Source organism: Podarcis pityusensis (assembly GCF_964106645.2).
Source record: "Podarcis pityusensis genome assembly, chromosome: 16".
Classification (NCBI taxonomy): Eukaryota; Metazoa; Chordata; class Lepidosauria; order Squamata; family Lacertidae; genus Podarcis; species Podarcis pityusensis.
The window spans coordinates 6,986,838-7,006,800 of record NC_138041.1 but is presented as its reverse complement, the minus strand read 5'-3'; the positions used below and the strand labels follow the sequence as shown (position 1 = coordinate 7,006,800).

At 44.7% G+C, this 19,963-nt stretch overlaps 2 long non-coding RNA genes across 2 annotated transcripts; one reads left to right on the top strand and one right to left on the bottom strand.

Moving 5' to 3' along the window:
- Positions 1–5,619: 5,619 nt before the first annotated feature.
- Positions 5,620–8,570, bottom strand: LOC308465136. Its single transcript, XR_013980271.1, has 2 exons — positions 8,464–8,570; positions 5,620–6,659 (listed from the first exon to the last, which is right to left on the bottom strand). It is a non-coding gene; the product is annotated as an uncharacterized lncRNA (long non-coding RNA).
- A 7,597-nt stretch (positions 8,571–16,167) lies between these two features.
- Positions 16,168–18,787, top strand: LOC308465133. Its single transcript, XR_013980268.1, has 2 exons — positions 16,168–16,231; positions 17,746–18,787. It is a non-coding gene; the product is annotated as an uncharacterized lncRNA (long non-coding RNA).
- The last annotated feature ends 1,176 nt before the right edge of the window (positions 18,788–19,963 follow it).

Genomic DNA, 19,963 nt, shown 5'->3' with positions numbered 1-19,963 from the left:
TCAACACTGCCTCCAAAACCAGCTCCATCAGCTCAGGCAGGGAGACTGCTAGTCGGTGAGGTGGGCAGTAAATCAGCAGAATCCATAATCTGTCTTGATTGCCCAATGCTAAGGACACATGCTCTGGATCTTACCCAAATTGAACAGAGAGCTGGGAGCGAGAGAGGAAGGGAAGAAGAGAATCTCTATAGACCACAGCAGCAACTCCCCCTCCTTGAGTGCCAAGTCTCCCATGATGCTATGCCAAATACCCACGTGGGCACAACAGGGTGAGACCAGATGCACCCAGTTCACCCAGGTCTTAGTGAAACACCCCAGATTGGCTTTCTCATCCGCAATCCAGCCATAGATAAGGGTGGTCTTACCGTGAGCTGACCTAGTACATAGCAGCAGCAGTTGCAGACCCGAGGACTGGCTGATAGGACCACCACAGTTCCCCAGGTTGGAGGAAGGGCTGGCACATGGCACAGGCAGTAACTTACACAGCCTGTGGCTTCTCCCACACCATACTTCCCCCTACACTGAGCCACTGTAAATCACTTTTGCTTTCTTTATCAATGGAATCTCTATGTGTGTGTTTTTATATTCTTTTTATTTAATTTTTTTATAAGATATTTATTAAGATTTTCAATGTTTTACAAAACATACAAAAGAGAAGAAAAAAAACCAAGAAAAAATACAAAGTAAAAATATTTAAAAACAGTTCTTTCCTTCCATTACTTGACCTTCATTTGCTTATTTCCAGGACCTCCTCACACCTTCCTTCCGAATATGGATAGATTAACAAAAAGACAAGATGGGAAAGAAGGTAAACTACCACGATCTTTCTTCGACATGGTAAATAATTTGGGATTGACGGATGTCTGGAGGTTTAAAAACCCTACTGCAAAACAATTCACTTTTTTTTCAAATCCGAATCAGAGCTGGGGGAGGATAGACAGTATTTGGGTCTCGAGGGAATTGGTACAGAACTTAATTAAGTCTGAAATTTGGCCCCGAACTTTATCTGATCATAGTGCGGTTTCCATGGAGTTAAAAGGTAGAGAGGTTAAAACAGCCAGATGGAGAATGAATGAATATTTATTTAATGATCAAAGGATAGTAAATAAGGCTATAGAAACAATTGAAGAATACTTTAGGTGGAATTTAAATGGAGAAACTTCCATAGAGACGGTGTGGGACGCAGGAAAAGCGGTCATGAGGGGTTTTTTGATTCAGAAAAATACCCAATTAAGAAAAGAAAAAGAAAAAAAGAAAGAGCAGATTTTAACACAGATTATGGAAAATGAAAGAAAATTAACTGTTAACCCTAGTGAAGAAAGTTTAAAACAGAACTTAAAAATACTACAAGCTAAATTTGCTACAATAATTAACCAAGAGATAGAGTGGAAAATTAAGAGGATGAATCAAAAGAACTTTGAGTCCGCAAATAAGATAGGGAAATATCTAGCGTGGCAGTTGAGAGAAAGGAAGAAGTTGAGTACGATCAGTAAAATAAAAGAAGGAGATATGATTATGGAAGAACCAAAAGAAATAAAAAGAATATTCCAAAGATATTATAAGGATTTGTACAAAAGAGGAGAGGAAACAGAACAAGAAATAGATCAATTTCTGCAAAAACACCATCTGGAACAAATTGTAGAAGATGAAAGAGCAGCACTAGAGGAGAAAATAACACAGGAAGAGATAAAAAAGGCTATTAAAAAGATGAAAGCTGAGAAGGCGCCGGGACCGGACGGCCTTCCGGCCAAATATTATAAAATATTAATTAACCAAATATCACCAGTGCTGGGAGAGGTTATGAACAATATATTGAGAGAAGGAAAGATACCTAATACCTGGAAGGAAGCCTATGTTACATTGATTCCTAAAAAAGAGGTGGACACTATGGAAGTAAAGAACTATAGGCCAATCTCATTATTAAATAATGATTATAAGCTATTTGCAGACATAATGGCGGAAAGATTAAAGAAGGTCTTGATTAATAAAATTCATGGTGATCAAACAGGATTTCTCCCAGGGAGACAATTACGGGATAATGTAAGGAATTTGATTGACATTATTGAATACCTGGACATGAAAATAGACAGAAAAGCCGCACTGGTTTTCATAGACGCCGAAAAGGCATTTGACAATGTTTCCTGGAACTTCCTAAAGAAGGTTTTGGAAAGGATGGGAATTGGCGAAAAATTTAGAAGAGGCATAGAAGCAATATACAAAGAACAGAAAGCAAAGCTGGTGATAAATAATAATACAACAGAATATTTTAACATTTATAAAGGGACCAGACAAGGTTGCCCCCTGTCCCCCTTATTATTTATTGTAATTTTGGAAGTACTTAATAAGAGACTGAGGGAAGCAACAGAAGTGAAAGGAATTAGAGTAGGAAAGAAGGAATTCAAAATTAAAGCCTTTGCCGACGATATTGTTCTGACTTTGGAAGATCCACAAGATAGTGTAAAAGAAGCATTACAAAAAATTGAGGAATTTGGAGAGGTGGCAGGTTTTAAGGTAAACAAGAATAAAACTAAAATGCTGGTTAAAAATCTAACTAAGGAAGAAACGAAAGATCTAGAACAAAAAGTGGAAATCATGGTGGTGAAAAAAGTGAAATATTTGGGAGTGTGGATCACGGCAAAAAACATAAACCTATATAAAGATAATTACGAAGTTACATGGAAAAAAATAAAGAAAGATCTGGAAATATGGGGGAGGATGAAATTTTCCTTTTTAGGGAAGATAGCAGTGGTTAAAATGAACGTTTTGCCGAGGATGTTGTTTTTATTTCAAACTCTTCCAGTTATTAAAGGTTTAAAACAATGTAAAGAATGGCAGAGAACCCTGATGAAATTCATCTGGCAGGGGAAAAGACCAAGGATTAAACTGAAAATACTAACTGATAAAAAGGAAAGAGGAGGTTTTGCTCTCCCAGATCTGAGCCTATATTATGAAGCAGCGTGCCTACTTTGGCTAAAAGATTGGATAAAATTGGAGAACAGAGACCTACTAGATTTAGAAGGTTTCAATAATCGGTATGGGTGGCACGCATATCTCTGGTACGAGAAGGTGAAAGTCCATAGGGCTTTCTTAAACCATATTTTCAGGGGACCAATATATCAGGTCTGGGAAAGAAATAAGAACCTTCTCGAAAGAAAAACACCATGGTGGATTTCACCAGTAGAGGTCTTAACAATAAAAAAAAACAACATGGAAGGGAAGACAGCCACCTACGAAGATTTGGTAAGAAAATCAGAACAAGGGCTTAAACTTAAACCGTATGAGGAAATAAAGGATCAATTCACCGGTTGGCTACAATATCATCAGGTGAATGATATGTTAAAACAAGATAAAAGAAAAATGGGCTTTGAGGACAAGAAATCAAAATTCAATATAGAAATAATAGAAGGCAAAAACAAAACATTGTCTAAATTATACGACATATTACTGGAATGGCATACAAAAGACGAGGAAGTCAAAGAGGCAATGATTAAATGGGCAATTGACTTCGGTTATAACATCGAGTTTGAAAAGTGGTTGAAATTGTGGAATAGAGATATTAAATTTACGGCCTGTACGAGTTTGAGAGAAAATGTTTGGAAAATGCTCTATAGATGGTATCTTACGCCGGCAAAATTGGCTAAAATCTATAGATCAGAAAATAAGACATGCTGGAAATGTGGTGAAGTGGAGGGAGACCTCTACCATATGTGGTGGCAATGCAACAAGGTGAAGGTTTTTTGGGAAGCAATTTATAATGAACTTAAAAAAGTTTTTAAATATACTTTTCCCAAGAGACCTGAGGCCTTTTTGCTGGGAATAATGGGTAAGGAAATAAAAAATGAAGATAAAAAAATATTTCTCTATGCCACCACAGCCGCAAGAATTATGCTGGCACAAAACTGGAAAATAGAAACTATTCCTAACATAAGTGACTGGCAGGTCAAAATGATCAACTATGCCGAGCTAGATAGATTAACAGGCAGAATACGAGACCAAGACGACCAGAAATTTCAAAAAAATTGGAGTAAATTTTGGAATTATATTGGAACGGATATATAGGAGGAACTGGCGGTATTAGAAAAACTTTATCAGCTAATAACTATAAACTTTAATAAACTAATTACGCAATCCGAGATTTATTTGATACTTACCAAAAGGGTGAAGGGAAGTCAAAGGCTAAGGAGAGCCTAATGGTTATATTATTATTTTTTGTATGATTGTATGTTTCCTTTTTGTAGAGTATGAAAATAGGATGAATAATTTATGTTAAAATGTTTATTTTTGTATTTGTTAGTTCTTTTTTCTTTTTCTTTTTTTTTGTACAAATTCTGAATAAAAATGTACTTGCCAACACCTTCCTTTTTTGTAATTCCAGTTCAGTTATTTTGTTCAGCAAATCCCTCCCCTCTTTTAGTATCCTAATCATTAGTCATAAAAATATTATAATTTTAGATTTTTACATATTACATAATAAACCCTTTTTTCTTTTTCCCTTGTAACCTTTCAGCTAAAGACCACTTAGTTTCTATCCAACATCATTCTAACATTCATTAATTTTACAATATTTCTGTAGATAATCTTTAAACTTTTTCCAATCTTCCTCCATCGACTCTTCTCCCTGGTCTCAGATTCTGCCAGTCATTTCCGCCAATTCCATATAGTCCATCACCTTCATCTGCCATTCTTCCAAGCTGGGTAGGTCTTGTGTCTTCCAATACTTTGCAATGAGAAGTTTTTATATTCTTTTTAAGCGATGCTTGTGAAGTGTGATTGAGACTGAACAGGTAGTGGAAGGGACTGTGTCAATCCAACTTCCCATGATTAAGTCTACTCTGAACCAAAGATCAACCAACTTTATTGATTAAATTCCAAAGGAAAGAGTGTGTCAAGTCTTCCAACTCCCTCCTCAAGCACTGGGCACTTTTCTGGGAAGCAAATAGAACAGCCCTGACCATCTAGGAAGCAGTGAATGGGACCCTTAGAAGCTACATTGAAGCCAGGAAAGTCCTTGAGGGTGCCATTGCTCTGAGAAATGTTGGAGACCCCCTCTGTAATGTACCCCACCTACGCCGTGTCATGTAAGGATTCTAGAAACTCCCTGAAAATGTGCCCCAATCCTGCAAAGAATGCTCCAGAGATGGAAGGCCTTGATTGGAATCCAATCATCAGATGATTCTCTTCACAGTAAAGGTAAAGGTACCCCTGCCCGTACAGGCCAGTCTTGACAGACTCTGGGGTTGCGTGCTCATCTCGCTCTAGAGGCCGGGAGCCAGCGCTGTCCGCAGACACTTCCGGGTCACGTGGCCAGCGTGACGAAGCTGCTCCGGCGAACCGGCACCAGAGCAGCACACAGAAATGCCGTTTACCTTCCCGCTATAAAGCGGTACCTATTTATCTACTTGCACTTAAGGGTGTTTTCGAACTGCTAGGTGGGCAGGAGCTGGGACCGAACAACAGGAGCTCACCCCGTCGCAGGGATTTGAACCGCCGACCATGCGATCGGCAAGTCGTAGGAGCTGAGGTTTTACCCACAGTGCCACCCGCGTCCCTCTCTTCACAGTAATCCATCTTTAAGGAAGAAAAGAGTCTAAATGCTAAAATAGAACAGGAGACCAGAGCTATGATGCAGGGTAAGTTTTATTAGGAATCCAGGGGTGGGGGAGAGATACATAATTGAACAAATTCTCAAGAAGTTGGTTATTTTTTGAAAAGGACAAATCTGAAGAAATATACATAAATTGTCTGTATTGCAAATCTTGTCCCAGAATGAGATAAATTCTATTTGTGGGATTTATAAAACTTTTCCCACCTCTGCCATTTTCACAGATGTACCAAACTGACTGGGCATTAATTCCAGGGGACAAGTCCATAGTTGTTGTTTTTTTGCTCTTTAGTCTGCTGGAGGACTGCAGAAGAGCTGTACAGATAATAAATAAAAGCCAGGGGAGGGGAAAGCACATAAACAGTGGGATAGAGGGGGATTATGTTAAGATGAGAAATGGATGCATGAAAGATAGTTGTGGGTCTGATTTTCAGGCTTGCTGGGTGCCCCCATTGCCCAGTGGCTTCATCAGTAATTGAGGATGCTCAGCATATCTTAAACCCAGGCTTGAACGTTTTGCAGTCGATATTCTTTCCCCTAATAAACCTTCCATGTTAACTTAGCAGGGGTTGTAACAGATGCTTCCTCTGTCTCCAACGAATCCATAGCGACTCCCAAGTCCAAAACGAGATCCTCTAAGACCACCAGCTCCAAGAGCACCGGCTCCAAGAGAACCGGCTCCGAGGAACCCACTGCCCAAACCACCAGGGGAGCATGGAGCGTATCCTCCCACGGCCACGGGCTCACAGCTAGCAGAGAGGATGGGTCCTGGGATGGTCAAGATGCAGGCTGGTGGCTGGATCACGACCTCTGATGGTGGGATCTGGTTGATGCATGAAGGGGCGACACCAGAAAGAATACCAAGACTAGCGGAAGGGATGCCGGATCCCACCAGGGCACCGGAGCCATAGCCATAGGAGTCACCAAGGCCAAGGCCACCAAGGCCACCAAGGCCTCCAAGACCTGCTGATCCAAAACCAACGACTGGGGTGGAAGCGCAAGATGGGACAGCACAGGATGGTCCACAGTTTGCCATGGCTGAGTGATGGAGATGAGTCTGAAAGGACACAGGAGGGAGTAGAAAGATAGACAAGTGTTTTAGTGTTCTGGGGCCAATGGGAGATATTTAGCCTCACCTTTACAATGCAAGAAATCTGTTTAAATTTTATCACAATGTGTATTCATAATACTAAAAGAAGATTTACATTTTATTGTGCCTTAAAGCATATCTGGGATGCGGGTGGCGCTGTGGTCCAGACCACTGAGCCTAGGGTATGCCGATCGGAAGGTCGGCGGTTCAAATCCCCGCGATGGGGTGAGCTCCTGTTGCTCGGTCCCTGCTCCTGCCCACCAAGCAGTTCGAAAGCATGTCAAAGTGCAAGTAGATAAATAGGTACCGCTCAGGCAGGAAGGTAAACAGTGTTTCCGTGCGCTGCTCTGGTTCGCCAGAAGCAGCTTATTCAGGCTGGCCACATGACCTGGAAGCTGTACCCCGGCTCCCTCGGCCAGTAAAGCGAGATGAGCACCGCAACCCCAGAGTCGTCCGTGACTGGACCTAACGGTCGGGGGTCCCTTTACTTTTAAAGCAGGGATGGGGACCATCCTATGTACAAATATCCAAGTACCTCTAATTCAGGTTTGGAGATCCTGCAGTCCTCCAGATGTTGTGAACCACTCCTCCCCATCTTCCCTAATCACTGTTCCTACCAGAATAGTGCTGGTATGACTGGTGAGACTTGGAGGCTGATGGGTATCTGGTGTCAGGCAGATGCCAGCAACTCCCACAGCCAGTTGCCCAGGAAGGTTCAAAGACAAGGAATGTTTCTTACCATCCGCTTTTTATTCAGTATTCACAGAGAGTCTTTGGAACCCAGCCTCTTGGATAATGGTGATTTCCCGAGTGAATCTCCACCCTCTCTCCTGTCTCTTTTGCTTCCTCATTCTTTACTTCTACATCTGCTGCCTTGTGCCCTCTGCCTTTGAGCTCTTTGCTTTCTTACTTTCAAGGCTCGCCGCGTTCAAGAAGGGGGGTGGTCTGGGATGCTTTCTAAATACATGGTGTCCACCAGCTGTCACACACCCCACCAGGTGCTTCCTCTTCCTCCTCCCCCCATTATTTCCCAGCTTTTCCTCTCATCTGCCTCTGAGCTGTGACCTCCCTCAAACCCCTGTCTGAACTGTCTTCCTCTTCTCTGGAAGGGTTAGGCTGGGGAGGCGGTCTCCACCATTCCTCCTCTCCCCAGTCCCTGACATCTAGAGAGTCACAGGTTTTGTGTCCCTAGTTGCAGTGCTATGGTGCAGAGCAGGCAATCCCCACAGCTTGCAGAAGAACAAGAAGCCCTGCTGGATGAGACTAAAGGCCCATTTCATCCAGTATCTTTTTTGCATGGTGGCAGACACATATCCCTGGAGTCCAAGGAAAGCCAGACTGGACAACTGGCAGTGATGGATGTGTAGAGAAAGAGCCTGATCAGGAGCGTCAGCCTGGTGACATTATACCAGGGATGGGGAAGTTGCGGTCGTTCAGAAATTCCTAGACTACAGCTCCCTTCAGCCCTTATCCTCAGCCCTGCTTGCTGGGGCTGATGGGAATTTCAGTCCAACAACATTTGGGTGGCCATTGTGTCCCCATCTTCAGCTCATCCAAGCATCCAGCCAACAGCTAATAAACCTCTTAATGTTTAGATTCGCCTTCCCTTTTGTGAGGGATGCACATTCTGTACTTGAACCGGCTCTAAGATTCACCATATTATCCATATTTTAAAGGGGGGAAAACCCAGAGGAAAGGAAACAGGAAGACAAAGATACATTGAAAAGGCAAGAAATGTTCTCACAAACCCTTCTGGAGTCAGCCTTCTTACCTGCTTTTCCAAGCAACAAGAAGCCGAGAGATGTCTGAAGCTCTGGTGGAACTGATGGAAAAGCTCTCCATGCCATGGGCTTATATACTCTAAGCCTCACAGGCCTGTGGTTTTGGGACACAGGATCTTTCCCCTCCTGCCCAAAGTCTTAATTAGCTGCCAACAAATTGCCTCATCAGCATCACACACCAAATTACTTTAATAATAGCCATAAAGAGTATGAGCAAATTGTATTTAATGAAGCTGTTGCTGGATTCTCACAATAACTGCACTGCACATTCCAACATGCTGATCTCCCTTCTCCCCCACTGGGATAATGTTCCACCAACTTCATTTTACATCAAAGGCGAAAAGGGAAGCTTTGCAAAGAGGCCTCATGTGGAGGCATCACTTGATACATGCCATTGATCGTCATAACCCAAGAGCCCTGGGCCAAAGACACATAATCAATCCTTCATCCAGGTCTCATACTGGCTAATGGATTAACAACATAGGTCACTTCCTGGTTCATATGGAGAAGCCTCCTAGAACACAACGTACATCAGGAGACTTACTGTAGTTTGGTCAGAATCGAGGATACACTTCCAGAGCTAACATGAAATACATTACCCCTGGTCAGGGCTGTCTTAAGCATATCCGGCACCGTGGTACACTGCTCCCTCTGGTGCCCCCCCCCCCCCATTTCCCAGAGTTTTTTAGGGAGGACGGTGCTGCCGGCGGGTCTGGAGGAGGTGGGCAGCGGCTGGAGGGCAGCTTCTCCAGTGGGGAAGAGGTGGAGGCTGGACGTGGCACCTCCCGGCTCAGTTGGCAGCTTCATGCCACGGTGGCCACAGCTGTTGGAGACTCTGGGTGCGGCACTGCTTAGGCGCAACATGGCGGAGGCTGGTGAGCATGGCGAGCTGATGCCAGGAGGCACCACATCCAGCCTCTGCCTCTTCCCTGGCGCCCTCCAGAACTTGGCACCCCGGCGCCCCGCACCACTAGCCTCTATGGGTAAGATGCCCCTGCCTCTGGTAAATGAGCCACCACGGTCGCTAGAGGACTATGAAACTTTCTGTCCCAGGCTTTAGATGGTGGTTCCAGTCCTACTTGGATCGCCGTTCCCAGAGGGTGTTGCTTGGAGAGTGCTTCTCAGCCCTGTGGAACCTTCAGTGTGGGGTTCCGTGGGGCTCAATCCTATCCCCCATGTTGTCTAACATCTACATGAAACTACTGGGTGGGATTATCCGGAGGTTTGGAGTATGCTGTCAGCAGTATGCTGATGATGCTCAGCTCTATTTCTCCTTTGCATATGCAGGTGAGGCAGTGGAAGTGCTGGACCAGTGTCTTGCCTTGGTAATGGACTGGATGAGACCCAACAAACTGAAGCTCAATCCAGATAACACTGAGGCACTGTTAGTGGGTGGTTCCCTAGACTGGATGGGTGGGAGATTGCCCGCTCATGATGGGGTTACTGCTTCTGAAGGAATAGGTTGGTAGCTGCGGGTTACTCCTGGATCTTTTGCTGTCGCTCAAGGCTCAGGTGGCCATCAGCTTCAGCTGGTGGCCCAGCTGTGCCCCTATCTGGACAGGGATAGCCTAACTACTGTTTTCTATACAGTGGTACCTCTGGTTACATACTTAATTCGTTCCGGAGGTCTGTTCTTAACCTGAAGCTGTTCTTAACCTGAAGCACCACTTTAGCTAATGGGGCCTCCCACTCTCTCTGCGCTGCCGGAGCATGATTTCTGTTTTCATCCTGAAGCAAAGTTCTTAACCCGAGGTACTATTTCTGGGTTAGCGGAGTCTGTAACCTGAAGCATATGTAACCCAAGGTACCACTGTACTCTGGTAACCTCAAGATTAGATTACTGCAATGCATTATGCTTGGGCTGCCTCTGAAGATGGTTCAGAAACTTCAGCTAGTGCAGAATTCAACAAATAGGCTGCTCACTGGAGCAAGACGGTTTGAGCATATTGCACCGATCCTGGTCTGACTGCACTGGCTACCAATTCGTTTCTGGGCCCAATTCAAAGTGGTTTTGATGTATAAAGCCTTAAACAGCTCAGGACCGCAATACCTCAAGGACCGCCTCTTTCCGTATGAACCTACCCGGACCCTGAGATCATCTTCTGAGGCCCTTCTTCATTTGCCTCCTCCTCAAGAGGTCTGGAGTGTGGCAGCACAATAACAGGCCTTCTCTGCAGTGGCTCCCTGGCTGTGGAATGCTCTCCCCAGGGAAGTTCACCTGGCGCCTTCATTGTACACCTTCAGGCGCCAGGCAAAAATGTTTCTTTTAAACCAGGCCTTTGGCTGATTTGATTAACACCCTCTGCTCTTTTTAAAATGTGTTTCTTTTTGGGAGGGAGTTGTTATTGGGTTGTTGCTTTTATTTTGATTATATATATATATTGTGGTTTTTATGTTGATTTTTTCTGTGAACCATCCTGAGACCTCTAGGTATAGGCCGGTATATGAATTCAATAAATAATAATAATAATAATAATAATAATAATAATAATGGATAAAAGGTAAAAGGTAAAAGGCAGCTTCTAAGGCCCAGAATGTTTGTTAAACCCCCGTTTATAAATAGGCATTTTTGGCAGGTTTCCATCCACCAGTGGTCTTTTTAAGGCCCACTTTTATAACTGATGGGAAGTGGGAAAGATCCAGCCATCTCTGCGTCTGGCTAAGAATCCTTTACCCTTCTTTGGGGTTTCCCGAAACAACAAATCAAACAAACAAACACAGGTTATTTGTTGCCTCAGAAGCTTGGCATTTTTCGGAGCCATTTTCCAAGATCAAAGTGCCCATCAAAGCAGACGTCTTCTGGGATGTTCATGCCAGGAACCAAATGCCAACCTGGAATTTAATAAGAACATGTCTGCCCGCCTCAGCTCATGTTATGGACTCCCAGGCTGACACTTCCACCAGCCTTTCTGGTGACGGGACAGATATTACCATATTATATAGATTTACTTTAGCAAACCACAAAATAAAGGCCTAATTTCCTGGAAGAGTCCTTGTAGCATATTTGTAGAGTTTAATTAACACTTGGATTAGTGTCTCCAACCAATGACTTATTTACCCCCCTTCTTTGAAGAAAGTGACCTATTCATTTGTGTACAGCTCTGTTTGAAAAAAGAAGATGAATAGAATATTATTATAAAAAAGAAATAATTTCAAAAACGAGATTCTTGAACTGGGGGAAAGTGCAGAAAGCAGGTGACCAAAATGATCAGGGGACTGCAACAACTCCCTTTACTGGGAACATTTGTATTGCTTGCTACTTTTTAGTTTAGAAAAACTAAAAGTGAATAAAAGGAGAGGGGGCAGACGGGAAATGAGTGAAATGACACATGGTGTTGAGAGAATGTATTGAGAGACATCTTTCTCCCTGGCCAAATTACAGTGGTACCTCAGGTTACATACGCTTCAGGTTACAGACTCCGCTAACCCAGAAATAGTGCTTCAGGTTAAAAAGTTTGCTTCAGGATAAGAACAGAAATCGGGCTCTGGCGGTGCGGCGGCAGCAGGAGGCCCCATTAGCTAAACTGGTGCTTCAGGTTAAGAACAATTTCAGGTTAAGTACGGACCTCCGGAACGAATTAAGTACTTAACTTGAGGTACCACTGTAATGTCATGTACAGTCATACCTTGGGTTGAATGTGCTTCAGGTTGAGCGCTTTCAGGTTGCGCTCTGTGGCAACCCAGAAGTAAAGGAGCATGCTACTTCTGGGTTTCGCCGCTCGTGCATGCGCAGACGCTCAAAATGATGTCACGTGCATGCGCAGAAGCGGCAAAACGTGACCCGCGCACATGCAGAGGCGTTGTCGCGTCTTATGTTCTCTTCAGGACGTGAATGGGGGCTCCGGAATGGATCCCGTTCGCATCCCGAGGTACCACTGTATTTAAAGCTCTATGATACCACTTTAAACAGACATGACAATTCTGTTTAAAAGCAAAGAATTCTGGGAGCTGTAGTTTGTTTAAGGTTGTTTGCTGTTAGGCTGAATGTTGTTAGGAGACCCCTTCCATTCCCCTCACAATTCTACAATTCCCAGTGCTAACTGTGCAGAGGGATTTATTGCAAATTGTAGCTCTCTGGCCTTTGAGATGTAGTCCTACACTGGCCCCAAGGAAAGCCATCTAGATTAGGAGTCAAAATGCAAGCTCATACGCCTGCCCCCTGCAAGTGTCCCTATTTTCCAGGGACAGTCCCAGAATTGCAAAAGCCATCTTGGCTTCTGATTTTATCCCAGAATGTCCTTATTTTCTCTGCCAAGCTTGGGCAGGAGGATGAACCAGTGCTTGTTCCGAGTAGGGGCAATGGCAGTGGTGACTGTGAGGGAGCACCCTATTGCCTGTCTATGGCTGCTGCTGCTGGCGGCCTCCTCACTTGAGCAACTCGTAGTGGCTATTGGGAAGTGGGTGTCAGGCGTGGAGAACCCTCTCCTCCCTTCGGTAACATCACAGGCAAGAACAAAGAGCACTTTATATTTTACAGTCCTTTTTGTTCAGTCCTATAGGTAAAGGTAAAGGGACCCCTGACCATTAGGTCCAGTCGAAGACGACTCTGGGGTTGCGGCGCTCATGTTGCATTATTGGCTGAGGGAGCTGGCGTACAGCTTCCGGGTCATGTGGCCAGCATGACTAAGCCGCTTCTGGCGAACCAGAGCAGCGCACGGAAACGCTGTTTACCTTCCCGCCGGAAGTATCTCACCAAGAAGCCTGCGTTTAGCTGCCAGGTGCAGGCTTGAGAGTGAGAGCTGAGGCTTGGATTCAAAATGGATACCAAGAAGGGGGGAGGCTTACCTTACCCACCTCCACTGACTAATGACAATTATTCCTCATGGTCTGTAAAGATGAAAGCCCTGCTTCAGAATCAGAAGATTTTTGGGGTGATTGATAACCCCATCCCTGCTGCACCAACGCCAGGTTGGAATTCACAGAATGTGAGAGCCAGGACGGCCATAATTCTGTGTCTCTCAGATGATCAACTCATGCATATTCAGGATTTGGAATACACGCGTGAGATTTGGCAAATGCTGCGTAGAATACATCAAAGAGATGCTGGTTCTTCAGCGTTGCTGCATTTTGAGTAACTGACCAATCTAAGGCTAGCACCTGATGGAGATGTACATGCGCATCTGACAGAGATGAAATTCTTACGCCAGCAGATGGCGCAACGCAATTTCCCTCTACAGGAAGAGATATTCTGCTTCATGATTATTAACAGCCTTAATCGGACTTATAAAACGGTTGCAAGTCAGCTTGGTTCTCTACCTGCCGCAGATCTTACGGCGGAGAGAATTTGTTCAGTGATTCTCAATGAGAGAGACAGACTTGCTGCAATAGATGTCAAAGACAGGGGGAGAGAAGCTCGGAGTTCTGACACCCCCACTGCTATTGCTAGTGAAGAACAGGCTGTTGCTTTGAACGTTGTCCGTTGTTTCAATTGTGGACAGACTGGGCATCTTCAGCGGAATTGTAAGAAGCCACATCAACAGAAAGGAGCTAAGGGGAGCTCTGCAAAGCCTGAGGCGTCAGGCAAAAGTCGTACCAAGTCCCAGGTGAAACCTGCAAAGGCATTGCTGTCAACAAAAGCCGCATTTTCAACGGAGAACGCTTTTGTTCTTGACACGGGATGCACACAACACATGACGTCGCACAGAGATCTGTTTTCAACGTTTAAGAAGCAAAGCTTCACTGTGAAACAGGCCAATGGACAGGAGCTGAAAGCAACCGGGTTTGGAATTGTGTATCTTGAGAGTCTGAACTTGACTATTAACAATGTGTATTTGGTTCCTGATTTAAAGTTCAATCTGCTGAGTGTTTCGCAGATCGCAAAGAAAGGACTGATTTTGTCCTATGATAGAGAAAGCTGCAAAATCTTCAAAGATGGAGAGCTGTATCTTTCTGCCAGAGAGAAAGATGGACTATATTTGTTGACTTTTGATCAAAGTGATTGCATAAATTGTAATGCATCTGAATCTAACATGATTTCTCTTGCAGGTATGACGAAAGACGTCCAGAAGGTGACCAAGGTTAACAGGGCATTTCAGCGAGTGTATGCTGATGTGATTGGTCCTCTAGCACCATCTAGAGGCAATGCAAGATATATTGTGTGTGTGGATTATTTCTCTCATTATGTGTGGATATACATACTGCACAAACCACAAGAAACCTTAGAAAGGTTTAAAGAGTTTTGTGACAAGGTTAAAAATGTTCATGATGCTAACATTGATTGTCTTTTCACAGATGAAAAGCCAGTTTTTCTTTTACAGGATTTTCAGGATTTCCTGGATAAGAAAGGGATAAGGCACAAGACTGCTGTTTCAGCAGGTGCATGGAACAAAAGTGTCTGTGTGCAAGTGAACAAAGAATTGCAAAATGGGATGAAGGCGCAATTGCTGAGTTCACATTTGCCACATGAGTATTGGGCGGAGTCGTTAATGTGTTTTTGTTACAGTTGGATGAGAAAGGTTTCAAAAGATTTGGGAAGTTCTCCTTTTGAGAAGCTGTTCCATAGAAAACCTTCTGTTGCCCATTTTAAAGTTTTTGGGTCTCATGTGAAATCTGATGCTCCAGGTGGAGTAAAGAATGCTAGAGGCATTTTTGTGGGATATGAAAAGGGTCTCTACAGAGTAATTTTGTCTGTATCTGGTCAGGTGATTCTCACAAAATTTCTAGAGAGTGCTCCTGAACAGGAGAGAGTACTTGTACTTTGACATGCTTTTGAACTGCTAGGTTGGCAGGAGCAGGGACTGAGCAATGGGAGCTCACCCCGTCACAGGGATTTGAATCACTGACCTTCCCATCGGCAAGCCCTTAAGTACAAAATTTGCTAACCTTCGGCCCTCCGGTTGCTTCTGAACTGCATCTCTCTTTAGTCCACAGGCAGCAGAGCCAATGATCAGAGACAATGGTAGAGCATCATTTCTGCTACATCTGGTTTAGAATGCCACACGCCGTATGGTCAGGGATGATTTCCAGAAATGGTTTCTAGGATCTGGAAACCAAGCCTTATGAAGAACGGTTGAAGGAGCTGGGTATATTTAGCCTGGAAAAGAAGAGACTGAGAGGAGATATGATAGCCATCTTCAAATATCTCAAGGGCTGTCACATGGAAGAGAGAACAAACTTGTTTTCTCCTGCTCTGGAGGGTGGGACTTGAACCAATGGCCTCAAGTTACAAGAAAGGAGATTCTGACTAAACATATGGAAAAACTTTCTGACAGCAATAGCTGTTCAACAGTGGAACCATCTCTCTTGGGAGGTTGTGGGTTCTCCTTCCTTGGAGGTTTTCAAGCAGATGTTGGATGGCCATCTGTCATGGATGCTTTAGCTGAAAGTCCTGCATTACAGGGGTTGGACTAGATGACCCTTGGGGATCCCTTTCCACTATGATTCTAAGACCTGGAGTCCAGCCACATTCTGGAGGGCCACACCAGTTTCCCATTTTGGGGATAACAGAAGTAAGGGGTTCTGCAAATTTAATGAAAATTCTCACAGAGCGAAACAGAGAACATGAAAATGCAATCTGGGTGATTCATTGTAATAAGCTGAGGAGAGCATAATACCTGGCCCTGACATCACTGGAATTATTAAAGTAATTTTGCACATGATGGAATCAGCAGTTCTTGAGGGTGGAACTTGAGAACAAAGTGATGTCACTGGGCTGTCAAGGATGCCACTGACACAGTATAAAAAGCCCTCATCCATCCAGAGTCCTCCAACAGCTTCACTGATCAGCTTCTCCTGCCTTTCCATTCCTCAAAGGAACAGGTAAGCTTGGCTTGCCCAAGTCATCTTGGTAGCTTTAACCACTTTAAATTCCAGGAGCTTAATTTGGGTAGAGTGTGAAGCAGTTCAGCAATGCAACCAATGAGCCAGGCCATGTTGACCATGTTCATTGGTTATGTTCTATCTCCACTGTTAGAGGAGTAGTACCAATGACCAGAATGCCAATGACCAGAAGCAACGGGAGGGAAGTGTTGTGGATGCTCTTAGACCCTACTTGAAGGTTTCCAAAAGGCATCTGGTTCAACACTGTGATAATAGGGTGAAGGACTGATTCAGCTGACATTTACTATGTTCACATGTGGACTACAGCTTCCATCAGCCCTGGCCATTGGCCATTATGGGTGTGGATGATAGGAGCTGGAGTTCACAAAGTCTATTGAACTGCAGCTTGCATCATTCCTGACCAATGGCCATGCAGGCAGGAATCCGGCAAACTCTGGAGGGGACAACATTGAATTTGGGGATGCCTTAGTCTTCCTTGCCTTGGAAGCTGCTTATGCTTTAGCCCGGAGAATGCAAACAATTGATTATGATGACTTCACTAGCAGTGATGTAAAAAATATTTAGGGCATTTCTGTACTAGCTAGGACAGCCTTGGTCAACCTGAAACTCTCCAAATTGTAATACTTAGAGTAGAAGGAGGAGAGCTGTGGGCTTCCAGATACCCATCAGCCTCCAGCTCTCAAGCTCATATTTTCTATCAGCCTCCAACTCTCATCAGCACCACTCAGCAAGGCCACCAAAAAGGGATGAATGCGAGCAGCAGTTCAGCAACAGATCAACTTAGGGACATTCTCACCTCTGTAAAGGTGCCAACCACCATTTTATGGCACTAAAAAACACATGATTTTTTACACTGTAATGGTGGTGGGGGAGGTGAGGCTAAATATCTCCTGTCACCCTGGAACACTGCAGCTCTTCTTGCCTTCAATATTGTTTATGCTCCTTCCTGCGTCCTTTCAGACCTTCAATGGCTACTAGGCATGACACCTTTGCTGTGCCTCCATGGCCAAATGCAGTAATGCTTCTGAATAGCGGGGGGGGGGGGTGCTCTTGTGCTTGTGTTCTACTTACAAGGCTCCCATCAGGAAGACCACAGTGAGAAGATAATGCTGGACTAGATGGGCCATTGGGTAACCTAACAGGCCAGTGTGGTGCAGTGGTTAAGAGCGGTAGCCTTGTAATCTGGGGAACCGGGTTCGCGTCTCCGCTCCTCCACATGCAGCTGCTGGGTGACCTTGGGCCAGTCACGCTTCTTTGAAGTCTCTCAGCCCCACTCACCTCACAGAGTGTTTGTTGTGGGGGAGGAAGGGAAAGGAGAATGTTAGCCGCTTTGAGACTCCTGAAGGGGAGTGAAAGGCAGGATATCAAATCCAAACTCCTCCTCCTCCTCTTCTTCTTCTTCTTCTTCTTCTTCTTCTTCTTCTTCTTCTTCTAATGCATTTTAGCACTCCTTACGTATAATAATCTTTCTGCTCCCTCCTGTGTCCTTTCAGACTCACCTCCAACACTCAGCCATGGCAAACTGTGGACCATCCTGTGCTGTCCCATCTTGTGCTTCCACCCCAGTCGTCGGTTTTGGATCAGCAGGTCTTGGAGGCCTTGGAGGCATTGGTGGCCTTGGCGGCCTTGGCCTTGGCGACACCTATGGCTATGGCTCTGGCGCCCTGGTTGGATCCGGCATCCCTTCCGCTAGTCTTGGTATTCTTTCTGGTGTCGCCCCTTCATGCATCAACCAGATCCCACCATCAGAGGTCGTGATCCAGCCACCAGCCTGCATCTTGACCATCCCAGGACCCATCCTCTCTGCTAGCTGTGAGCCCGTGGCCGTGGGAGGATACGCTCCATGCTCCCCTGGTGGTTTGGGCAGTGGGTTCCTAGGAGCCGGTTCTCTTGGAGCCGGTGCTCTTGGAGCTGGTGGTCTTAGAGGATCTCGTTTTGGACTTGGGAGTCGCTATGGATTCGTTGGAGACAGAGGAAGCATCTGTTACAACCCCTGCTAAGTTAACATGGAAGGTTTATTAGGGGAAAGAATATCCACTGCAAAGCATTCAAGCCTGGGTTTAAGATATTCTGAGGATTCTCAATTCCTGATGAAGCCATTGGGCAATGGGGGCACCAAGCAAGCCTGAAAATCAGACCCATGGCTATCTTTCATGCATCCATTTATCATCTTAACATAACCCCCCTCTATCCCACTGTTTATGTGCTTTCCCCTCCCCTGGCTTTTATTTATTATCTGTACAGCTCTTTTGCACCCCTCTAGCATAGCAAAGAACAGGAAAACTATGGACAAGGAACTTGGCCCCTGGAATTTATTCCCAGTCAGTTTGGTACATCTGTGAAAATGGCGGGGAGAGTTTTTATAATTGCCAACAATATAACTGATCTCTTTCTGGGAAGGGATTTGTAATCCAGAAACGATTCATGTATATTTCTTCAGATTTGTCCTTTTCAAAAATATCCTTCTTGAGCGTTTGTATTTGTTCACTCAAATATCTTTTCCCCGTTCCTAATACAACTTACTCTGCATCATAACTCTGGTCTCCTGTTCTTCTTTGGCATTTAGACACTTTTCTTCCCCTAAACATGATTTACTGTGGAGGGTACCCTTTGATGAATGTTGACCTATATTGGTAGCGACCTAAATCGTTGGGAACAATGCACCCTTGAGAACTTTCCTGGCACCCATAAAGTTTATATTATTCTCTTCACTACCCCCCTTGTAGTGGTCTGTGCTGTTACCCTTTTTCCCCTGGAAAAGTACAATAGTACCTTGGGTTAAGAACTTAATTCGTTCTGGTGGTCCGTTCTTAACCTGAAACTGTTCTTAACCTGAGGTACCACTTTAGCTAATAGGGCCTCCCGCTGCCACCGTTCCGCTGCCACACAATTTCTGTTCTCATCCTGAAGCAAAGTTCTTAACTCGAGGTACTATTTCTGGGTTAGTGGAGTCTGTAACCTGAAGCATCTGTGACCAGAGGAGGCACTGTACATATAGCTGAAGGAGGAAGTTGGAAGTTGGAAGTTGGAAGAGTGAGCTTTCCCCACTCATCCTTTCCAGCTCCATGTGCTTCACAAGACTGAGATTAATGCATTTGGGTCTGAATTTATCCAGATCTCATAGAAGCATGAAGTGTTGACTCCCTCCCCGCCCCCCTCCTCTTTGGGAGGGAATGATTTCATGGAGAGTGGGGGAAAGTAACCAGATTTAGTGGCACCCACAGCACTTATACAAAAATCAAAATGTGCCCATCAGCATAAAATAGTTGGTGGTCCCTGCAAAGTGACTGGTGTTGGGGGTGGGGGCTCTAGCAAAACAGCATACATTTTGAGAAAATCCAACACCAAAAAAAGCCCTCTGTGGTTCCATACTTCCTTCAGTTGTGACCCAATTGCACCTAAGGCAAACCTGGAAGTCAATTGGAAGGTTATTTCATGTACGGAACATCTAAATGCAAGGAGATAAAACTGGTTGCATATTTGCATGTGGCAGGAAGGGGTGATTGTTGTCCCTGTCAGGAGTTCAGCCTACACTCGAGTAGGACCCTGGCAGAGAGACATGCCTGACTGGCATGTTCCCTCCCTCCTAATTGATCGTTCGGGAGCTTCAGAAGCATTCTTCAGCCCAAACATCTCAGCGACCAATGCCAACCGACACCGGCACACTTAGGGATCCACAGAGTTTGTGCATCATGAGCGTGACAGACCTCA